Genomic DNA, 22,716 nt, shown 5'->3' with positions numbered 1-22,716 from the left:
TCAAAGCAGGAGTTGAAAAAACTCATCCTAATAAACGGGCACAACTGCAGGCCGATACCATCCACTAGCAAAGCTTCTCTTTCACTGCAATTGGGTAGTCAGGGAGAAGGGATTCACTTCTTCACTGAGCATAAAATGATCGTCCATCCTAGAGGCCCACTAGTTCCCAACAACCGCAATGGAAAAATAATAGTCACCTAGGCAACAAGGGCCAGGGAAACAACACTCTCTGGACAAAAACATCAGCCAGAAGAACAGTCAATCCACACGTGTTCCAGTAAGAGGCCTCCACGGTTGAAAGTCTGTGTGCAATGCATAAGCAGAGACTGACAAGTAGACCAAACAGTCATAATGCATGAGAATAGTGGGTGTAACATGGATAATGGGGTCATGCATGCAAATGTGTCCTTTGTTCAGTAGGACAATTGGGATGTTTGTGTCTTTTACTATCGTGTGAAAAAGGGGTTGTTCGTATCTTTTTTAATGAAAAAGGGTTTGTTTGAATTTGGAAATGCAATGCTGTACTAAACTAACTGGCTTGCCACGGTCATGTGAGTCTGCCATTTGGACTCTTTCTCTGGAGGCAGATATCTTAATATCACTTCAATAAAAGCCTCTCAACAGAGACACACTGAAGAAGTACAGCTCTCCTTATACCTGCAATAGAAAGACTCTGGGCGGGATTTTACCACCTCACTCATCCCAAAATCGTAAAATCCCGCCCAAGGTCAATGGGCCTTTCCATGGTCCGCCCTCTCCTGCTCCGATTTCCGTGGTGAGCAGGACGGTAAAATTCCAACCCCTGATTCTGTTTCAGAGTCAGCTCAGACCTTACTTGGCATCTTATTTCACACCGTACATTAGCATTGGAGCAAAGTGCAACCGAGGTAAACCTGTCGCCTAAGCATCAAATGCTTGGGCAAAGAAAGTAACAAAACTCACTAAAATGGCTCACCAATCTACTGAGCTCCTTGCTCAGCACGCAGACAGCATTGTATTTAAAAGCACAGACAATGACGTGGAACATAAGTTAAGCGAGGAACTCGCAGTCATTATGTGGCTTACCTAATGAAATGGATCTGTTTTCTCTATCAGCCACATTAATCACACATCTGCACTCACAAATAAAGCACAAAAGTTTCACAAGCTGTCAACATAAGTGGTCTAATAAATGCATGTTTTGGAGATTAGGAACAACAACATAAAATTGAAACACAGAGACATCGCACAGAAGCTGCTATTTAATAGGCACCTTGTTAATGGGACCATTAATTTAAAGGCACCAATTAATATGAATGTGCATTTAATGGCAGCGTCAGATCAGGTACTGATTCACTCCTGATATGTTCTAGCGGGGGATTTGACATGGAGATACGAACGTTGGGCAAGCAACAGAGGGCAAGATGTGATATCAGCATCACCAGTGGCTCAACTAATGCAAATAATGGATTATTTTCTGTGTTCTTCTGGATGAGAAAGGTTAGTGTGGGGGGAAGGAGCACATTAAGTTCTCCCAGGTCAGGTGTAGCATCTACACTAAATGTTAACAGTACCCGGTTGATAAAACTAGAGCAAGACTCATGATGTTAAAGGCAAAATGCTGCTGGAATCTGAAACAAAAACAGAAAATGCTGGAAAATCTCAGCAGGTCTGACTGCATCTGCGGAGAGAGAACAGAGCCAACGTTTCGAGTCTGGATGACCCTTTTGTCAGAGCTCTGACCCATGATGTTATGGCCTCACACTCCCAATTTATATCCTCAAACCGATCCTCAAGTGTGAAGCTATTGGCCATTTAATATGATCAACTACTATTAAAATATTCTAATTGCTCCTGCTCTCTGAAATTCAGGGATGGTGTAACACTCCCAGTGCATTTATTGGTAAAAGCGTAGCGGCTATGGGACTGAGGAAGCTCTCAGTCCCAGTGTGTGAGTTAAGTCTATCTCTACCACAGCAGCTTCATAGCTCCGAGGCAGCGAATTTCCTACTAATGGTGCTCGGATCATCCCTGTACTAAGACACGTCGGGCGGGATTTTACCCCCTCACTCGAGCGAGACTGGAAATTCCCGCCTGAGGTCAACGGACATTTCTGTTGTCCGCCCCTCGCCCACTCCGATTCCGTGGCGAGCGAGGCGGTAGAATTCCGGCAATCATGATTCTCTCAGTTTCCGAGATACACACATACCTGAGAGCTGCCAAGTGTCACATTTTGACCGCTAAGTCATGTCGCGGAGAATTGCAATCCTCCTCACTACCTCTACCGTCCCTCTACCCTGTGGATCGGAAGATAATTAATTCTGATTGAAGTGCCTCCTTCCTGTCAAAGGCCGGTTGAGGTGAAGCAGAAAAGGGGGCACGGTGGTTAGCACTGCTGCCTCACGGTGCCAGGGACCTGAGTTCAATTCCCACCTTGGGTCACTGTCTGTGCGGAGTCTGCACATTCTCCCCGTTTCTGCATGCATTTCCTCCAGGTGCTCCAGTTGCCTCCCACAGTCTGAAAGACGTGCTGGTTAGGTGCATTGACCATGCTAAGGTTGGTGGGGTTGTGGATAGTGTAGAGGGATGTCAGCAGTTGCAACGAGACATAGATAAGATGCAAGACTGGGCGAAGAAGTGGCAGATGGACTTCAACCCAGATAAGTGTGTGGTGGTTCATTTTGGCCGGTCGAATAGGATGAAAGAATATAATGTTAAGGGTAAGACGCTTGGCAGTGTGGAAGATCAGAAGGATCTTGGGGTCCGGGTTCATAGGATGCTCAAAGCAGTGTCGCAGGTGGAGGCTGTGGTTACGAAGGCGTATGGAATACTGGCCTTCATCAATAGAGGAATTGAGTTTAGAAATCGGGACATAATGCTGCAGCTGTATAAGACCCTGGCCAGACCCCACCTGGAGTACTGTGCCCAGTTCTGGTCGCCTCATTACAGAAAGGATGTGGAAGCCATAGAAAGGGTGCAGAGGAGATTTACAAGGATGTTGCCTGGATTAGGTGGCATGCCTTATGAGGATAGGTTGAGAGAGCTAGGTCTTTTCTCCTTGGAGAGGCGAAGGATGAGGGGTGATCTGATAGAGGTGTATAAGATGTTGAGGGGTATTGATAGAGTGGATTCTCAGAGGCTTTTCCCCAGGGCTGAAATGGTTGCCACAAGAGGTCACAGGTTTAGGGTGCTGGGGAGTAGGCACAGAGATGTTAGGGGTAAGTTTTTCACTCAGAGGGTGGTGGGTGCATGGAATCGGCTGCCGGTAGTGGTGGTGGAGGCAAATTCGATCGGGTCTTTTAAAAGACTTTTGGATAAGTTCATGGAAGTTAGTAAGATAGAGGTAAGCCTAGTAGGTAGGGACATGTTTGGCGCAACTTGTGGGCTGAAGGGCCTGTTTGTGCTGTAGCTTTTCTATGTTCTATGTTCTAAATTCTCCCTCAGTGTACCTGAACAGATGCCAGAGTGTGGCAACTAGGAGGTTTTCACAGTGACTTCATTGCAGTATTAATATAAGGCTACTTGTGACAATAATAAATAAACTTTAAACTTAAATGGTCTGATAGAGGTATTGACTGGATGGAAAATTTGGGATAAGGCAAGAGACCTGGCACAGAACTTGTGCCTGGCAAAGTTCACATAGGAGAGTTTCACATGCCTTGGTGTCACATACCAATGCACACTTTTTTGCAAGCATTAACAGATTTTAAAATAAATGGGTTAGCCCTCCTATGTAAATGAGCAGAAATGGAGGGACCGTACACCAACTTTGCTGATTGGAGGGACTAACCAATGACGTTAGCGTCACAGCTGCTCCAGAGAATTTTCACCACTGCTTTTCAGTGAGCCGGGAGTCCTTGCTTTAAGACACAGGTAACAAATGGTCAATAAAACCCTGTGCCCCTTGCGATAAAAGCCTCTCCAGTCAACGCTGCCTTCTACTGGAGAAACACGGCTTTGCACAGGATTTACCATCCTGAGACTGCAAGATAGTAAAGAGGGGAAAAGGCAAGAGGAGGCCATTCAGCCCCTTGAACCTGTTCTACCATTCAGCTAGATGATGGCTTCCCGTATTTTATCCCTACTTACCCACCTAGGTTCCTTAAAACCGAATACACTTTGCCTAACAGAATTAAACCAATCTCGGTTTTGAGATTTTCAATTAACTTAGCCTCAGCAGCTTTTTTGGGGGGGGGAGGGAGTTGCAGGGTTCCACTAGCCTTTGTGTGAAGGTAAGTCAGTCACTGAGATCAGGGTTCAGAGAAAAGTGAGATTTTTGGCAATTAATTAGTAGGGCTCGCGCCAGCCAATAGCATGCTGCAGTGCCTACAGTGTTAAATCATATGCCACTGTTCATAATATATTCATGCATTTTTCATCCTAACTCATGCAAATTGCATCTTCAGTGGAGCAGAAATTAATTCAGTGCTGTAAATGTTTGATGACATTGCCTGTGACAAAGATGAGACCACCTTTCCGTATCAGCAGTCCCCGGCATCTCGCGAACAATGCTAAACAGGCCAGGGGTCCCCAGACAGAGGTGCCTGAGAGTTAACGGTGGCAAATAAATGTCTCATCCGTTAGGGCGAGTGCTCCTTCTAACGAAAGAAACATGTCCTCAAGGCCCGCACTTCATTCAAATGGCTTTCAGACGCAAACCCCACTGCAGTGTCATTAGAGAATGGCTCGCTAATTATGGATTTCCCACTCGCACGAAGATCGCTTTATAATTTATTTAAATGAACAGCAACCATTTTGGTTTCTTTCCTCCCCTTTTCCTGATCGCGTTTGCCACGTTAAGAATCTAAATTTACCAGATTGATGGCGTGCACGGAGATTGCCGTTACAATTTTTTTTTTTTTAAAAACCCCACCTTCAGTCACAGGGTTTGCTGAAAGGAATTATTTGTGTTGAATCGGAAGCACCGTTCAGATTGTCAGCTTGTAACGGGAACTGCAGGAGAGCTGTGAAATGGAGGGCTCCTCAAGGAGTTTAGTAAATCAGATGATCGCCACCAGCATTAGTGGAGAGCTATCAGTTACTTATCCAATAACAGCAACGGTTTGCACAGTCCTTTCATGCCAACATTAAGCAAATTGGATACTTTCCTCGTTATAAACAAAAAGAACGATATTGTCCCTCTTGAAATGTATTACCGCTGAGAACAGTGTAATGCTTCATTATTGTTGCTGCTCCAGATTTCTTTCACAGTGTTACACCCCACTGTGTTAGGCCCATGCACTGTCTGACCTATTTGTTGAAGTTTCTGCTTGTGCAGGTTTGTTCAGGACTCATTTATATTTTTACTGGCCATCCCAGCTCTGATGTCTTCAAAGCTTGAAGACATCAGAGCTGTGTGTGTGTGTGTGCACGCTCCGCTCAAAGCAAGAGTGAGACTAAGACTGGATCACATTTCTCTTCTACTGATGTCATGCCGATATCCCTTAAAGATATATTACAACAGTCAGGATGGGCCTCAACTAATGTCGCTAATCCTCCAGGATTAGTTCAGGAGTCTCCAGGAATTGAAGATTGGTTTCCAGGATAGGTGGCACAGTGGTTAGCACCGCTGCCTCACAGCACCAGGGGCCGGGTTCAATTCCGGCCTCGGGTGACTGTCTGTATGGAGTTTGCACGTTCTCCCCGTGTCTGCATGGATTTCCTCCGGGTGCTCCGGTTTCCTTCCACAGTCCAAAGATGTGCAGGTTAGGTGGATTGGTCATGTTAGAATTGTCACTTAGAGTCAGGGGGATTAGCAGGGTAAATATGTGGGGTTACGATGATAGAGCCTGGGTGGGATTGTTGTCGGTGCAGGATTGATGGGCCAAATGGCCTCTTTCTGTGCTGTAGAGATTCTATGATTTTTCCAGGATCCTGCAATGATTTTTTAAATTCATTTTCTTTGAAGAATTCTTTGCCCATTCATTATAAAAATATTGGAGATGGGGGAAAGAAAGAGTTATTTAACGGAGTCAAAAAACATCCAATTGGTTATCAAAGGTTTTGTTACTTTTGCAATTCTCATGGAAAGCTGATGTGCTGTGAGGATGGATATAATAGCAAACCTACAGCAGAGGAGGAGCAGTTAGACACAGGAAGTTAAGTGATGAAAGCTCCAGGAATATGACCAACACGCATAGGCTACTTTTTCCTCACTGGTCCTTACATTTAAGCTACTAAAACTCTTTTGGGATTCAACTGAGATATTGTCCTGGCCTCAGTGGCCTGGTCTTGTCATTGATGGTTTAAAGCAGGGGTTCCCAAACCCCAGGGTTCTGTGGAATCCCTCCAGGACCGACTTGCGAATGATGAAGTGTCCTCGGGGCCTAGGGGCACCCTGAGGGAGGAGGGCAGGCAGGAGCCCATGCCGGGGCCTTCCACGCAGGAGATCCAGACGCCCCCAGACCTTCCAAATCCCCCCCGTCCTCACACCAGGATATTTCAGGGCCAGCTGGTTGAACAGGGTGGCACAGAAACAGTGTCATCCACAAGTCAGCCGGGCCCCCCAGAGGACGCCGACCAAAGGCATCACAGGCCATAGGGCGGGAATCACAACTGGGCGCCTCCATCTCCGATGTGCATCCTGGGGAAGTACCTAGGCATACCAGTAGGCCACATAAGATAAGAAAGTTGTAGGGTCACTAAGAGGGCACGAGTGAAGGTTAGCAGTGGTCAGGGTTAAGGTTTTTGTAGATGTTAAGATCACCATTAAATCCTACGCAGACCGGCCCCTCAGCCAAAAGTTACAGACCACCTGCCGTGCTTTCCCCAGCATCCACCAGACCCTGTGTCAAATGTTACCCCCTGGCATCTAACACCCCTCCGCTCTGCCCTAACCTCCTGGCCCATTGGCCCACACGTTTGTGGTCAAAACCTTTACTCCTACGTGGGCCCAAATGCAGTCAGAGAACAGGTAGGAGTCAGACCTGCATGACACCAGGGCAGGATCCCAGAGTGCCTTCCAGTGAGTCATCATCACCCTCCAGCCTTGACCAAAAACTCGCTAGCACGGCCAGCCCAGGCTCATTACCCTGTTGTGATGTGACTCGGAACTGGGCGGGGAGGTGTTGAAAGAGGGCGGGGAGGGGAAGGGTCAGGGTGGGTGGGATGAAAGTGTATTGGGGAGCGGATGGGTATGGGAATGGGGTGAAAGAGGGTGGGGGAGGGGAAGGGTTGGGGAGTTGAGGGGGCAGCTGCAGCACCTCCTGGGGTGTGGTGGGAGGGTGGCAGCAGCTGCCACACTGCACGGCAGCAACTAGGTGAATCTTGCTACACTTAAAGCATCCCTTGCTGTCCTGCCGAATCCTTACCATCGCCGCCTGTCCTCCATCCTCTGGCTCCTCATATGGCACCTTCTCCACATCCTGCAGTTGGCAATCCTTCTTCTTCTCCTCCTCCTCCTCTAGCTGGTCTCCCCACTGCTGTGCAGTGTTGTATAGGATGCAGCAGACTATAATGATGCATGAGGCACACACAGGGTCGTACTGTAGGGCACCCCCAGAGTGGTCCAGGCACCAGAACCACATTTTCAGTAGGCCTATGCAATGCTCAACAACAGACCAGGTGGCAGCGTGGGCCTCATTGTAGCGGGTCTCCGCCTCGGTCTTGGGCCTCTGCACAGGCATCATCAGCCACAACCTCAGCGGGTAGCCTTTATCCCCCACGAGCCATCCTGGCAGCCTGGGCTGGTCTTCAAATAGCCCAGGGATGTCCAAACACCTCAGGACATAGCTGTCATGGACACTCCCTGGGTGCCGTGCACACACCTGCATAATGATTAGTCTGTGGTCACAAACTATCTGGGCATTGAGGGAGTGGACACCTGTTTATAAATGGTTGGCCTTCACCTCGTGGGGACCACAGGGCGATGTGCGTCCCATCCACAACCCCCTGCACATGGGGCATGTCAACGATGGCGGCAAAGCTACAGCCCGGGCCTCCTGCTGCGCCTGGCCAGCATCAAATTTGATGTGCTGTCCTGCCCGGACGTACAAGGCACACACGACCTGACGAACACACCTGTGCACAGTTGCCTGTGATAGGCAGATGTCCCCACTGGGTGCCTGGAACGAGACTGCGCTGCCACTTTCTGGGCCTCACCTGCAGCCCTCTGCCCTCCTTCTGCAGGTTCTGCCACTGGCTGGTCGTGCAGTGGCCGTATACATCCCTCCATTCCCTCAGCCTCCTCCTCCTCAGCAGCTGCCACCACGATGGCCAGCTCCAGACCTAACAGTCCGAAATCCACCTGCACGGTGGGAGTTATAGAGAGAGATGCATGTCTTTGCTTATTACTATCCTGGGACCCCCACTCCTTCACTGGGACCAGCCTTTCCACTTGTGATGCTGGCAACACCACACAGTCTGGGGTGCCAAGCGTCACCTGAATAGGTTGTCTGTCATTGGCATTGTGGCCACGGCAGGCAGGAAGAGCATACAGTTTGGTGTGCGGGTGTGGCCATTGCGCCCCCTTGAGCCATTGCCATGGGTGCTATGACAGCATTCCCTTCCAGGCATGTGTTGCAGGTCAGGCACACGGGGCAGGGACAGCCTCCTGATTATCACAAGATGGGTTCCCATTCACTGCAGAGTCCCTGCTTGGAGCACCAGCTGCCTGACTTGATGAGACCTCAAGCAGTACATGGTGCACTTCACCTCCACCTCTCCACCCCCCCCCCCCCCCCCCACCCCCCCACCCCCACCTCACTCCCTAAAACCCTAGCACTCAGTAAACTCCCTCACCCCACAGAGAGAACAATGGAACATCCCTGGGCCTGGGGGACAGCCCTTCCAGCGCTCAATGAACTCCCCCATCCCACCCAGCAACCTTTGAGGACCTACCGCCACCCTCCCCTGCACTCCAGGGGCTGTAGCTCCATAACGCTTACCTCCTCGATCCTCTTCAATGCTGCCACGCCAGGTCCCACTTTTCTCGAGCAGTTGTAAACGACGCCAGTGTGATGTCATGCCGGGGAGCGGGGAGACGCCAGCGGGGGGTGGGGTAGGATTTAGTCGTGAATCTGTTAATTATATGTAGGGGTATGGTAACGCATCACCACCACACTGATTTTCAGCACAGTTTCACTCACGCTGAAAAGCTTAGGCTGGGAGACGCACGAAGGCCCAGACGCTCAGTAGGAAACCCGCGATGTCTCCTGGCCCGCTGTGCTACATGAGCAAAGCAGTGGGCTGGGACAATCGCCCCCCTAATTTTTCAGCACAAACACCAGGATATTGTTGGGGCCTCATAGTCTTTGCAGCATCCAATGCACTTAGCTGTTTCTTCATATCACATGGATTGGAGTGGCTGAAGACTGGGATCTGCGAGGCTCGGGATCTCAGAGCGAGGCTGAGATGGATCATCCACTCGGTACTTCTGGCTGAAGGTGGGTTGCGAATATTTCAACCTTAGACTTTTGGATACATACTGGGCTCCGCTCTCATTGAGGATGGGGGGAAAACAGTAAAATGGGGAAATAAGAATACTGGTCTGAACTGGTCTTGTATACTTTAAAATGGAGCACCAATAAAATAGGGAAATAAGGATACTGGTCTGAGCTGTTTTTTCCTTCTGGGAGAAGCCTCCTCCTCCTGCTCATCGTTTAGTCAGCCTCTTAGCTTTGTCCATAGCATGCCACTTGCTCTATTTAGCATGCCGACACTGCTGACCATTTGGAACGTGGAAGCCTCTACTGGATTTCCAAATACTCTGGTTTCTTAGCCATTCCCATTAAAATCCAATTGAGACCACTAAAGCGCCAGTTCAGGCTTCAACTGGTCCAACTGTTTGTGTTTCCCCTTCTGAAGCGTGTTGTAGCTTCACTGAGTGAGCACCTCATTTTCCTGTGGCCCAGCTGTTGCTCCTGGCTTGCTCTCCTACGCTCTTCATTGAACCAGGGTGGGTCCATTGGCTTGATGCTGATGATAGAGCGAGGGGTTTGCCGAGGAGTGGGGTTACGGATTGTGGTGGAATTCCATTCTGCTGCCGCTGAAAGCCCATATGGGCACCTAGTTTCCAGTTCCTCATTGATTCCAGTTAGCATGGTGGGAATAGCGTCACACTAAATGATGAAACGGAACACTCCAACCATGACTGTCATAATAAACAGATTCAAGTCGATTGGTGAGGATGAGGTGACCACTCGAGTCTGTTACAGAGGTCACCTCATTTTCATAGCCAATGAAATCAATGGGAAGAAAATTGGATGAGTTCTATAACAATTCACTAGGCGATGGCCTAATGGTGTTATCGCTAAACTAATCCAGAAACTCAGCTAATGTTCTGGAGACCTAGGTTCGAATCCCACCACCACAGATGGTGGAATTTGAATTCAATAAAAAATATCTGGAATTAATCTGGGGTGGCAGAGTGGTTAGCACTGCTGCCTCACAGCGCCAGGGACCCAGATTCAATTCCGGCCTCGGGTCACTGTCTGTGTGAAGTTTGTACGTTCTCCCTGTCCCTGCGTGGGTTTCCTCCGGGTGCTCCGGTTTCCTCCCACAGTCCAAAGATGTGCAAGTCAGGTGGATTGGCCATGCTAAATTGCCCCTTAGTGTCAGGGGTAAATACATGGGGTTACAGGGTTAGGGATTGTTGTTGGTGCAGGCTTGATGGGCCGAATGGCCTCCTTCTGGACTGTAGGAATTCAATGATTACCGATGATCATGAAACCATGTCAGAAAAACCCATCTGGTTCACTGATGTCCTCTCGGGACGGAAATCTGTCGTCCTTGCCTGATCTGACCTTACCAGATCCACAGCAACTGCTCTCGGGGATGGGCAAGAAATGCTTGTCTGCCAGCAACGCCCATGTCCCATGAATGAATAAAAAAAAACAATCACTCTTCCACATTAGCACCTAGCTGGTGATGTTGAAAAACGCACCTTTAGTGCTGGATATAAAATAAACCATTTGTGGCTGTTAGCGCCACCCAGTGGATTATTTCTACAGGCTTTATGTGCTGCTTGCCTCCCAAGATCACTCATTGCAAACCTGCCAGAACCTCTCCTAATTCGTGAGTTCACCAGGAGGTAAGTCACACTTCCTCTCAGACTGGCAGCTGACGCTAAACACGCCACCTTCCCCCACCCTGATATATCTATGCCAGCTATTGTGTCATTGCATCCCATAATTTTACTCACACCTGTGAACCTGGCTATTTAAATATCTGTCAAAAATAAATAGATCTCTTAAGAAATCAAGTTTCCAAATGCAAAACTTTTCTGAGAAAGTGAGACAAGGCTTACATGACCACATTTGTAACTATATAACCAGGAACTCTGAAATGGACTCATTGTTGTGCTGGCTGCAGGTGACAATGTTCCAGTTGTCGGGATTTTGCATGTTACAATGCATTTGAATGTTCCTTTGCTGGCATTTGACCATACGCTTGTTATTCTCAAAGTGAAACTCTCTTTCACAAGTGGCACATCATCATCTCATGACTAGACTTACATAGAGGTCTTCTTTCTCATTCTTTATTCCCCCAGTATGTTCCCTTCCCAAATCTCAGCCCCTTGAAAGGACCCTGAGAAAAAATCTCTTCAGGCCTCACTGTGAGCCACCTTCACTGACTTTCCCCTAAGCTCTTGCTCAGTGTCCATCGTCTCCTCCATCCCACCTCCCAGTGCACCTCCCTTTCTCATTTTGCGAAGCTGCTTGGGACCATAGAAAAGTTACAGCACAGAAGGAGGCCATTCAGCCCATCTCACCCATGCCAGCCCAAGGACATCCAGGTGCCCTTTCTAATCCACCTTCCTGCACAGACCTACAAGTACCTCCAATTGGGCATCCAGCTCCTGAGGCTGGAAGATACGAAGGCCAGACTGGCTACCTACATGGGGGAATCTTTACAAATAAAAGGCACCACGGTGGCCCCAGTGAGTTATAAGCAGCAAACAGCTCGTCTCCCACTCATTGTTGTACGAGGACATGGACCAAGCCTAATGGGGAGAGATTGGCTCTAGCACATTCGGCTCAACTGGTTGGAGATCTTCAGGTGAGGCATGGGGGGGTGTGTACGAAATTATCAGTGGATATCCTGGTGTTTTTTTAAGAGGGCCTGGGGAAAATAGAAGGAGCCAAGGCCAAGATCTACATTGACTCTTGATGCTACACCGAGGTACTTCAGAGTCAGGCCAGTCCCTTACTCCCTGCCTGAGAGGGTGGAAATTGAACTAGGACCTCTTGAAAGCTTGAGTATGATAAGATCTGTACAATTTGCAGAATGTGCCTCATACTCCCAGTTTGTAAGCATAACAAAGCATTTCTTTTTTGCGGGGACAATAAACTGTCTCCAAACGAGTCTCCAAACTCGCTAGATACCCTATGCCCCGGATCGGAGATCTGTACGCCAAGTTAACAGGTGGCAAGACTTTCTCCAAGTTGGACATGAGCCACACCTATTTCCAGCTTGAATTGGACGAGTCCTCTCAAAATATGTGACATAAGGTACTCTACGAGTATACCCATTTGCCTCTCAGGGTCTCGTCAGCATGTGCCATCTTCCAAAGGTTCATGGAGAACATCCTTCAAAAGTTACCCAAGGCAGTATATTTCAATGGTGTCTTGGTCACAGGGGCTTTAGAACAGGAACACTTGGCCGAGAAGAAATCCTGTAATAATTTTCCAGGGCAAGGAAGAGGGAGAAATGTGTTTTCAATGTTTCCTATCTTAAAAAGAGTGCCCCTATCTTTTAAGAACCTACGTTGGTGGCGGGGCAGGCTTGATCAGAGCCCACCCTGTCAGTGTGGCATCATGGTAACCGCTCCTTACTCTTCTTTGACTAAGAGTTTAAAAATATGATAGAGGATGCCACCCCTTGGCCTGGCAGATTCCACATCATTTCTCATGCCCACTGTTCCACTCAACCCAGAAAAATCAGAAAATGCCACCCGGCAGCTCTGTCAGTGCAGCGTTCCCGGAACGGCACTGGATGTGCTCATGTTTGTGGACTGGATCTGCAATTCAAAGGCATGTCTGTGACCAACTGAACCCAGGTGAACTGGGATTCTAAAAGAACAAAGATGCTGCTTTTCATTGAAACGAACGTGAGCTTGTAGCATTCAAAATTTTATTTTTGGGCAAGAGATTTTTTTTATTTCTGACTTATAAATGATCAGGCATCAATCTAAAATATGCTTCTAAATGCATATATTATTAGTCTGTCATTTCTGATAGGGTCCCATTGGAATGGAGGATTTTCATGAGTTCTGTTACTGATATGATCGGTAGGTTCACAGGCCGCATTTGGTCTGTTTAACGGAGTAAGAATAGTCAGCAAAGCCAGCAACTTAATTTTTCAAGCTTCCAGCTTTAGATTTTCTCAATAAAATTACTTCAATACAAGACCTGGTTACGTATCCCGGTTGGTGATGGGATTTGAACTAACAAGGAAACGGGATATAATGACATGGCCAATTATACCACAGGACATAATGTGCTGCTGAGGTCTGAAGGAGTTCTCCTTAATGAGGTGGCTGGCCTTCTCCTTGTTCGACACCTTCACGTATCTAGATCACTAAAAAATCTTCAGTGGGGCACCTTTTCTACCCACAGGCCTTACTCCCTGCTGGCGTTATTTTTAGTCACACATTTCTGTCTGTGCCCCTTTGCAGATGGGCCCTTGACTCAGATTTCTATAATTTTCCATTATTGAAGCTGCACCTCTCAACCACAAAAGTCTATTACTTTTCTTTTCCTTCGTTCACATCTTGAGCTAATCCCCTTACACTTCCTTTCTGAGAGATTCTCAAAGGATCTTGGTGGCTCAAGAGAACAAAATAACAAGAGTCGCAGTTTTGCACCTCATCTCCTAATTAAGGATGACAAGGAGCTGGAGAGGATGCAGGAGAGTACACCAGAATGATTCCATATGATGAAGGGCCTCATTTTGTGGAGACACGAGAGAAGCTGGATTTGTTCTTCGTCAAGAAGATTAAAGGGAGATTTAATAAAGGCGTTCAAAATCGTGGGGAGGTTTGATCGAATAGATGAGCAGAAATTATTTTCACTGACAGAGGTTGGCAGCTGGATGAGAAAAAAATATGATAAAAAGCAAAATCACCAAAGAGGAGATGAAGAGAATATTTCTTGAAAGCTGTTAGGATCTGGAATGCGCTGCCTGGAAGAAGATTCATTGGTAACTTTTAAGATAAATTGGATATATATTCTTTCTGGTTGTATTACAGCTTGATATGGTTCCTGCTCTGTCCAATACTGCAAGAAACTACAAAGGGTCGTGAACGAAGCCCAGTCCATCACACAAACCAGCCTCCCATCCATTGACACTGTCTACACTTCCCACTGCCTTGTAAAACCAACCAGCATAATCAAGGACCCCACACACCCTGGACATTCTCTCTTTCACCTTCTTCTGAGAACACGTACCAACCGACTCAAAAACAGCTTCTTCCCTGCTGCCATCAGACTTTTGAATGGATCTATCTCGCATTAAGTTGATCTTTCTCTACACCCCAGCTATGACTGTAACATTATATTCTGCACTCTCTCCTTTCCTTCCCGATGTACGGTATGCTTTGTACAGTGTGCAAGAAACAATACTTTTCACTTTATACTAATACATGAGACAATAATAAATCAAATTAAATTAATTTGAACCTTGCACGGTTATGGGGAAAAATCAAGATAAATGTGGATAGCACTAAGCCAGCATAGGCTTCTGAGCTGTATGATTCTATGAATTTGTAACTTTGAATAGATAGAAACATAGAAGATAGGAGCAGGAGGAGGCCATTTGGCCCTTCGAGCCTGCTCCGCCATTCGTTACGATCATGGCTGATCATCCAACTCAATAGTCTAATCCTGCTTTTTCCCCATAACCTTTGATCCCATTCGCCCCAAGTGCTATATCCAGCCACCTCTTGAATACATTCAATATTTTGGCATCAACTACTTCCTGTGGTAATGAATTCCACAGACTCACCATTCTTTGGGTGAAGAAATGTTTCCTCACCTCCATCCTAACTGGTCTACCCTGAATCCTCAGACCGTGACCCCTGGTTCTGGACTCCCCCACCATCGGAACTATCCTCCCTGTATCTACCCTGTCTAGTCCTGTTAGGATTTTATAAGTCTCTATGAGATCCCCCCTCATTCATCTGAACTCCAGAGAAAACAATCCTAACCTAGTCAATCTCTCCTCATACATCAGTCCCGCCATCCCTTGAATCATCCTGGTAAACCTTCGCTGCACTCTCTCGAGAGCAAGAACATCCTTACTCAGAAAAGGAGACCAAAACTGCACACAATACTCTAGGTGTGGCCTCACCAAGGCCCTGTATAATTGCAACAACATATCCCTGTTCCTGTACTTGAAACCACTCACAATGAAGGCCAACATGCCATTGCCTTCTTTACTGCCTGCTACTCCTGCATGCTTACCTTCAGTGATTGGTGCACAAGGACACCCAGGTCCCACTGCACATTCCCCTCTCCCAATGTACAGCCATTCAGGTAGTAATCTGCCTTCTTGTTTTTGCTTCCAAAGTGAATAACCTCACCTCACAAGATAAAGCCTTCTGATTTGGTTAGTGGTCCGGGAGATGAGATTGTGACCATGAGTGAGGCAGGTAAGAGAACCCAGAGGGCAGGAGTACAGGAGCCTCAGCCTTTTCAGTTGACCAACAGATTTGTGGTTCTTTCTGCATGTTTGGGTGAGAGTGGTGGCTGAAAGGCAGATGAGCAAACGGATCATGGCATTTTCATGGGGAAAGCAAAAAAGGACTCCAATGGTAAGAGGATAGTATGCAAGTGGGATTGAGACTGTTCTGTGAAGCCAAGAGTATGAGTTCAGAAGGCTATGTTGCCCCACACCTCCCCGCAATGTCTGACCTCCCCCACCACCCCATGTCCAAAACACCTACCCCACTGGACCTCCAAACGCACCCCCACCCACCAAATTCTATCCACCCACCTTAGGCCCTTACCTTCTCTCTGGCATGTCAATTTTAATCAGACCTTTAAACTTACCTGGTTTACAATAGCTGGTATCATAAAAAAGGGGCATGTCCTAATTCAGTCCATCTCTGCTGAACTTCAGAGGCAAGAGCAAAGAACAAAGAAAAGTACAGTACAGGAACAGGCCCTTTGGCCCTCCAAGCCTGTGCTAATCATGATGCCCTAACTAAACTAAAAAAAATCTCCTGCCCTTACTCGGACCATATCCCTCTCTTCCCTCCCAATTCATGTACCCATCCAGATGCCTCTTAAATGTTGCTAGTGTGCCTGCTTCCACCACCTCCTCTGGCAGCGTGTTCCAGTAACCCACCACTCTCTGCATGAAAAACTTCCCCCGCACATATCCCTTAAAATTTTCCCCTCTTACCTTGAACCTGTCTCCCTTGTAATTTACACTTTCACCCTTGGAAAAAACCTCTGACTATCCACCCTATGCCTCTCATACGTTTGTAGACCTCTGTCAGATCTCCCCTCAGCCTCTGTCTTTCCAGTGAAAACAATCCTCGTTTATTCACCCTCTCCTCATAGCCAACCCCATCGAGACCAGGCAACATTCTGGTGAACCTTCTTTGCATTCTCTCCGAAGCTTCCATGTCCTGGTAGTGTGGTGACTAAAACTGCACGCAATACTCTAAATGCGGCCTAACCAAGGTTTTATATAGCTGCAACATGATTTCCCAACTCCTGTACTCAGTGCCCTGGCCGATGAAGACAAGCATGCCATATGCCTTCTTAATCATCTTGGCCACCTTTGTTACCATTTTTAGGAACTGTGGAGCTGCACACCCAGATCCCCCTGTATGTTAATGTTCCTAAGGGTTCTGCCATTTACTGTATGATTCACACCTAAATTTGATCCTCCAAAATGCATCACCTCGCATTTGTCTGGATTAAACTACATCGGCCATTTATGTGCCCAAGTCTCCAATCTATCTATATCCTGTTGTGTCCTCTGACAATCCTCAGCACTATCAGCAACTCCACCAACCTTCGTGCCATCCGCAAACTTACCTCCAGATCATTTATATGTAGTACAAACAACAGGTTGTATCTAGTTTTTTTGAGAGTGACTAAGATTCTGTTATTACTGTTTTGGTACTAAATGATCCTTGTCTTTATTTGAACAGCATTTCAGTCGAACCATCCTTTAATTAAAATTGTTACTGGTTTAGTTAAAGTTCCCGGTTAGTTGAATAAAATAAGTTGTTAATTATTCACTTAAAACCACCTTTAGGAAGGAGCACTGTGTACAGTTCTGGCCACCTTATCGTAGAAAGGATATTATTAAACTAGAAAGAGTGCAGGAAAGGTTTACTAGGATGCTACCGGGACTTGGTGTATTGAGATATAAGGAGAGGCTGGATAGACTGGGACTTTTTTCTCTGGAGCGTAGGAGGCTGAGGGGTGATCTTATAGAGGTCTATAAAATAATGGGGGGCACAGATCAGCTAGATAGTCAATATCTTTTCCCAAAGGTAGGGGAGTCTAAAACTAGAGGGCGGCATAGGTTTAAGGTGAGAGTGGAGAAACCAAGGGCCCATGGTATTCGAGGCAAGGTACTAACATGGATTGACGATTGGCTGTCAGACAGAAGGCAGAGAGTTGGGATAAAAGGTTCTTTCTCAGAATGGCAACCGGTGACAAGTGGTGTCCCGCAGGGTTCAGTGTTGGGGCCACAGCTGTTCTCTTTATATATTAACGATCTAGATGATGGGACTGGGGGCATTCTGGCCAAGTTTGCCGATGATACAAAGATAGGTGGAGGGGCAGGTAGTATTGAGGAGGTGGGGAGGCTGCAGAAAGATTTAGACAGTTTAGGAGAGTGGTCCAAGAAGTGGCTGATGAAATTCAACGTGGGCAAGTGCGAGGTCTTGCACTTTGGAAAAAAGAATAGAGGCATGGACTATTTTCTAAACGGTGACAAAATTCATAATGCTAAAGTGCAAAGGGACTTGGGAGTCCTAGTCCAGGATTCTCTAAAGGTAAACTTGCAGGTTGAGTCCGTAATTAAGAAAGCAAATGTAATGTTGTCATTTATCTCAAGAGGCTTGGAATACAAAAGCAGGGATGTACTTCTGAGGCTTTATAAAGCACTGGTTAGGCCCCATTTGGAGTACTGTGAGCAAATTTGGGCCCCACACCTCAGGAAGGACATACTGGCACTGGAGCGGGTCCAGCGGAGATTCACACGGATGATCCCAGGAATGGTAGGCCTGACATACGATGAACGTCTGAGGATCGTGGGATTATATTCATTGGAGTTTAGGAGGTTGAGGGGAGATCTAATAGAAACTTACAAGATAATGAACGGCTTAGATAGGATGGACGTAGGGAAGTTGTTTCCATTAGTAGGGGAGACTAGGACGCGGGGGCACAGCCTTAGAATAAAAGGGAGTCACTTTAGAACAGAGATGAGGAGAAATTTCTTCAGCCAGAGAGTGGTAGGTCTGTGGAATTCATTGCCACAGAGGGCTGTGGAGGCCGAGACGTTGAGCGTCTTCAAGACAGAAATTGATAAATTCTTGATTTCTCGAGGAATTAAGGGCTATGGGGAGAGAGCGGGTAAATGGAGTTGAAATCAACCATGATTGAATGGTGGAGTGGACTCGATGGGCCGAATGGCCTTACTTCCGCTCCTATGTCTTATGGTCTTATGGTCTTAAATACAAAAGTATCCAGAGGGGCAATTTTTTCACGCACAGGGTGGTGAGTGTCTGGAACAAGCTGTCAGAGATAGTAGTAGAGGCGGGTACAATTTTGTATTTTAAAAAGTGTTTAGACAGTTACGTGGGTACAATGGGTATAGAGGGATATGGGCCAATGCGGGCAATTGGGACTAGCTTAGTGGTTTAAAAAAAAGGCTGGCATGGACAAGTTGGGCCAAAGGGCCTGTTTCCATGCTGTAAACCTCCATGACTGATACGCTGCAGGAAAGGATGTCCCAAGGCATGGTACATTGGGGAAACCATGCAGACGCTACGACAACGGATGAATGAACACCGCTCGACAATCACCAGGCAAGGCTGTTCTCTTCCTGTGGGGGAGCACTTCAGCAGTCACGGGCATTCAGCCTTGGATCTTCAGGTAAGCGTTCTCCAAGGCGGCCTTCACAACACACGACAGCGCAGAGTCGCTGAGCAGAAACTGATAGCCAAGTTCCGCACACATGAGGATGGCCTAAACCGGGATGTTGGATTTATGTCACATTATCAGTAACCCCCACAGCTCGCCACAGCTTTCCCCCTGATCTTGCATAATATCACTAGCTGTTCTGTCTGGAGACAATACACATCTCTTTAACCTGTGTTTAATGTTCCCTCCACCCATATTTGTACCTTTTAAGACCTGGCTGGCTGTAGAGATTTGCATTCTAATTAGTATTCTGTAACTTGATTTCTGTGTCTGTGTACTGTTGGAGAACAGATAACTACTCCATCTGACGAAGGGGCATCGCTCCGAAAGCTTATGGTATTTGCTACCAAATAAACCTGTTGGACTTTAACCTGGTGTTGTGAGACTTCTTACTGAACCTCTATGACTAACAGAGGATCCAGCACTGATCCTGATTGCCTCACTGCCTGGATCTCACCCGGCCTGAGTTAGAAGGTCAGCGAGAAACTTGGCATAGGGAAGTGGGCACAGAGTGCCAATCCAATTCTGAGCGAAAGTCTGAAACTCCCAATTCTGAAAGTCAAATATCCTGAAATATTTAATTCCCAAGTTTGGTCACTTTGCAACCATTCCTTCATAATGTTTATGGGACCGAATCCATTCAATTCTATGTGCGATGTTAATTTATCTATTTTGTTTTGGCTACGTTACGCATAATGGCTTTGGCTTTGACATTTTCCTTTTTTTTTTTGTCAGCCTCTAGTCTCTCCCTGACTCACTCCACTAATTTTTACTCTGTTCTTTAGCCATGACATTTCTCTTACTACTTTTGAAATTTCTCTCAAACCACCATGCCTTCATTTGTTTAAAGTCCTAGTTATTTGATTTGCCAAGACATAAGTCTTCATTTGGTTTAAGTGGAGCCCATCCTAACTGAACAGCTCCCTGTTTCCCCAGGAATGGTGCTTCACTCACCATTCCTTCAGCCACACATTTAACCTTCTAATCTTTATGCCAATTTGCACATGGCTCAGGTAACAGAGATTATTCCTTCTGAGGCTCTGCAACCCTGGTCTAGCTCCTCAAACTCTCTCAGCAGGACTTTGTTGCTGATTCTACCTATGTCATCGGTTTCCATGTGGACTGCAATAATTGGATTCTCTCTTTTCCACTCCAAGTTCTTCTCTGTCGGTGAAGAGACTATCTAACCTCAGGCTAGCAGGCTAGGCCTGCATCTGGGGAGGTGATGGCCTAATGGTATTATCGCGAGACTATTAATCCAGAAACTAAGCTAATGTTCTGGAGACCCGGGTTCGAATCCCCGCCACGGCAGATGGTGGAATCTGAATTCAATATAAAATATCTGGAATCAAGAATCCACTGATGACCATGAAACCATTGTCGATTGTCGGAAAAAACCCATCTGGTTCACTAACTTCCTTTAGGGAAGGAAATCTGCTGTCCTTATCTGGTCTGGACTACTCCAGAGCCCAGCAATATGGTTGACTCTCAACTGTCCTCAAATGGCAACTAGGGATGGGCAATAAATGATGGATAGCCAGCGACGCCCATGTCCATGAATGAATAAAATTACCCAATCTAAGGGATGTGACTGTCTCCTGGTTCAACACGTCAAGGCAACTCCTCTTGCCTGATGCCTCGCAATGTTTACACCTCAGTCTCCACTCAACAACTCAAGCTGTGGACAATTGTTGTACTTGTGATTGTCTGGGATTGTGACACGCTCCAGTACATCAACTGCACGGCACTATATAATCTTGTTTTATTTATTTAAATATGTGATTAAAGTTAAATTAAAATGACAGGCTCCTTTTAAAGCTCCTCTTGTTCCCTGCTCTTTTCTTCTGTCCCCTGTGTTTTCTTTCAGTTTTTCAGCTCCTTTACTCAACTCTTGGGCGTTATGTATAAATGTCAAATTTTACTTCAACAGAAATTCAGGACCTTTACAACGTTAGCGTCTTTTTAGTCCATTGTAATTGTATTCCTTTTGACCTAATTAATTAGTTAATCACTAAACTTAATCATAAAATAAATTATACACTTGACTTAGTTATAAAATAGATTAATCACCTTGGGGTGTGCCACTAATTTGACGTCACTTTTAGAATTACATTTTTTCATTTTCTTCCTTGAAACACAGAGGGGTCTCTCCTCATTATTCCTCTCACCCTTCCTCTAATGATTTATGTCCTCTCCTTGGCACTTCTCCCACGATTTAAAGTCCTTCCTCGCTACTTCTTTCAGATTTTATGGCCACTCGACTCCAGTCCTCTCACTATTTACATCCTGCTCCTCCTGTGATTTCTGGTACAAAATACTTGACAGTAAGACATTTGAAGTATTGTGAGCAGTTCTGGGCCCCAAATCTAAGCAAGGATGTGCTTGCTGACTTTGGGGGAGGGTCCAGAGGAGGTTCACAAGAATGATCCCAGGAATGAGGGGTTTGTCATATGAGGAGTGGTTGAGGATTCTGGGTCTATACTCGATGGAGTTCAGAAGGGGGGATCTAATTGAAACTTATATAATACTGAGAGGCCTAGATAGAGTGGACGTGGAGAGGATGTTTCCACTAGTGGGAGAGGCTAGAACTTAAGGGCACAACCTCAGAGTGAAGGGACGCTCCTTTAAAACTGAGATGAGGAGGAGATTAAAACTGAGATGAGGAGGAATTGCTTCAGCCAGAGGGTGTGAATCTGTGGAACTCATTGGCACAGAGGGCTGTGGAGGCCCTGTGGAGGCAAATGGAGCACACTAGAATGATAGGGAGTGGGATAGCTTGATCTTGGTTTTGGAAAAGGTTCGGCACAACATCGTGGGCCGAAGGGTCTGTACTGAGCTGTACTGTTCTATGTTCTATTGAGTGTCTTTAAGACAAAGATAGATAGGTTCTTGCTGAATAAGGGGATCAAGGGTTACGGGGAGAAGGCAGGAGAATGGAGATGAGAATCATATCAGCCTAGATTGAATGGTGGAGCAGACTTGATGGGCTGAATGGCCTAATTCTGAACCAATATCTTATGGTCTAAGAGAAATTTTAATCAAGTAACCTGACTGAATGATTCAGCTTGTTACATCTTTGATATCTAATAGATTTGCTAATATTCCTATTACTGAGAAACATGATTGTGCTAATATTCTGGCTTTTGCTGGTTGCAGACATCATGGTATGTGGATGGTCATGTGATGGGCTAATAATCAACAACTGATCTTTAAAAATAACAAGGTAGGTAATGAAGCCCAGCTGTTAAAAATGGAAGGTAAATATTATTTAAGGATAATGACTTCAATGGAAGATGGATTCCAATAAACACCTGTAGAAATGTCAGATTCACAACTTATAGAATCATCATAGAATCACTACAGTGCAGAAGGAGGCCATTCGGCCCATCGGGTCTACACCGACCACAATCCCACCCAGGCCCTATCCCCATAACCCTTTGATTTACCCTAGCCAGTCCCCCTGACACTGAGGGCCAATTTAGCATGGCCAATCCACCTAACCCACAAATCTTTGGACTGTGGGAAGTACCAGAGCACCTGGAGGAAACCCACGCAGACACGGGGAGAATGTGCAAACTTCACGCTGGCAGTTACCCAAGCCGGGAATTGAACCTGGGTTCCTGGCGCT

The sequence above is a fragment of the Mustelus asterias genome, chromosome 2, assembly GCF_964213995.1.
Source record: "Mustelus asterias chromosome 2, sMusAst1.hap1.1, whole genome shotgun sequence".
In the NCBI taxonomy this organism is placed as follows: Eukaryota; Metazoa; Chordata; class Chondrichthyes; order Carcharhiniformes; family Triakidae; genus Mustelus; species Mustelus asterias.
Note: the sequence above shows the minus strand (reverse complement) of the source record.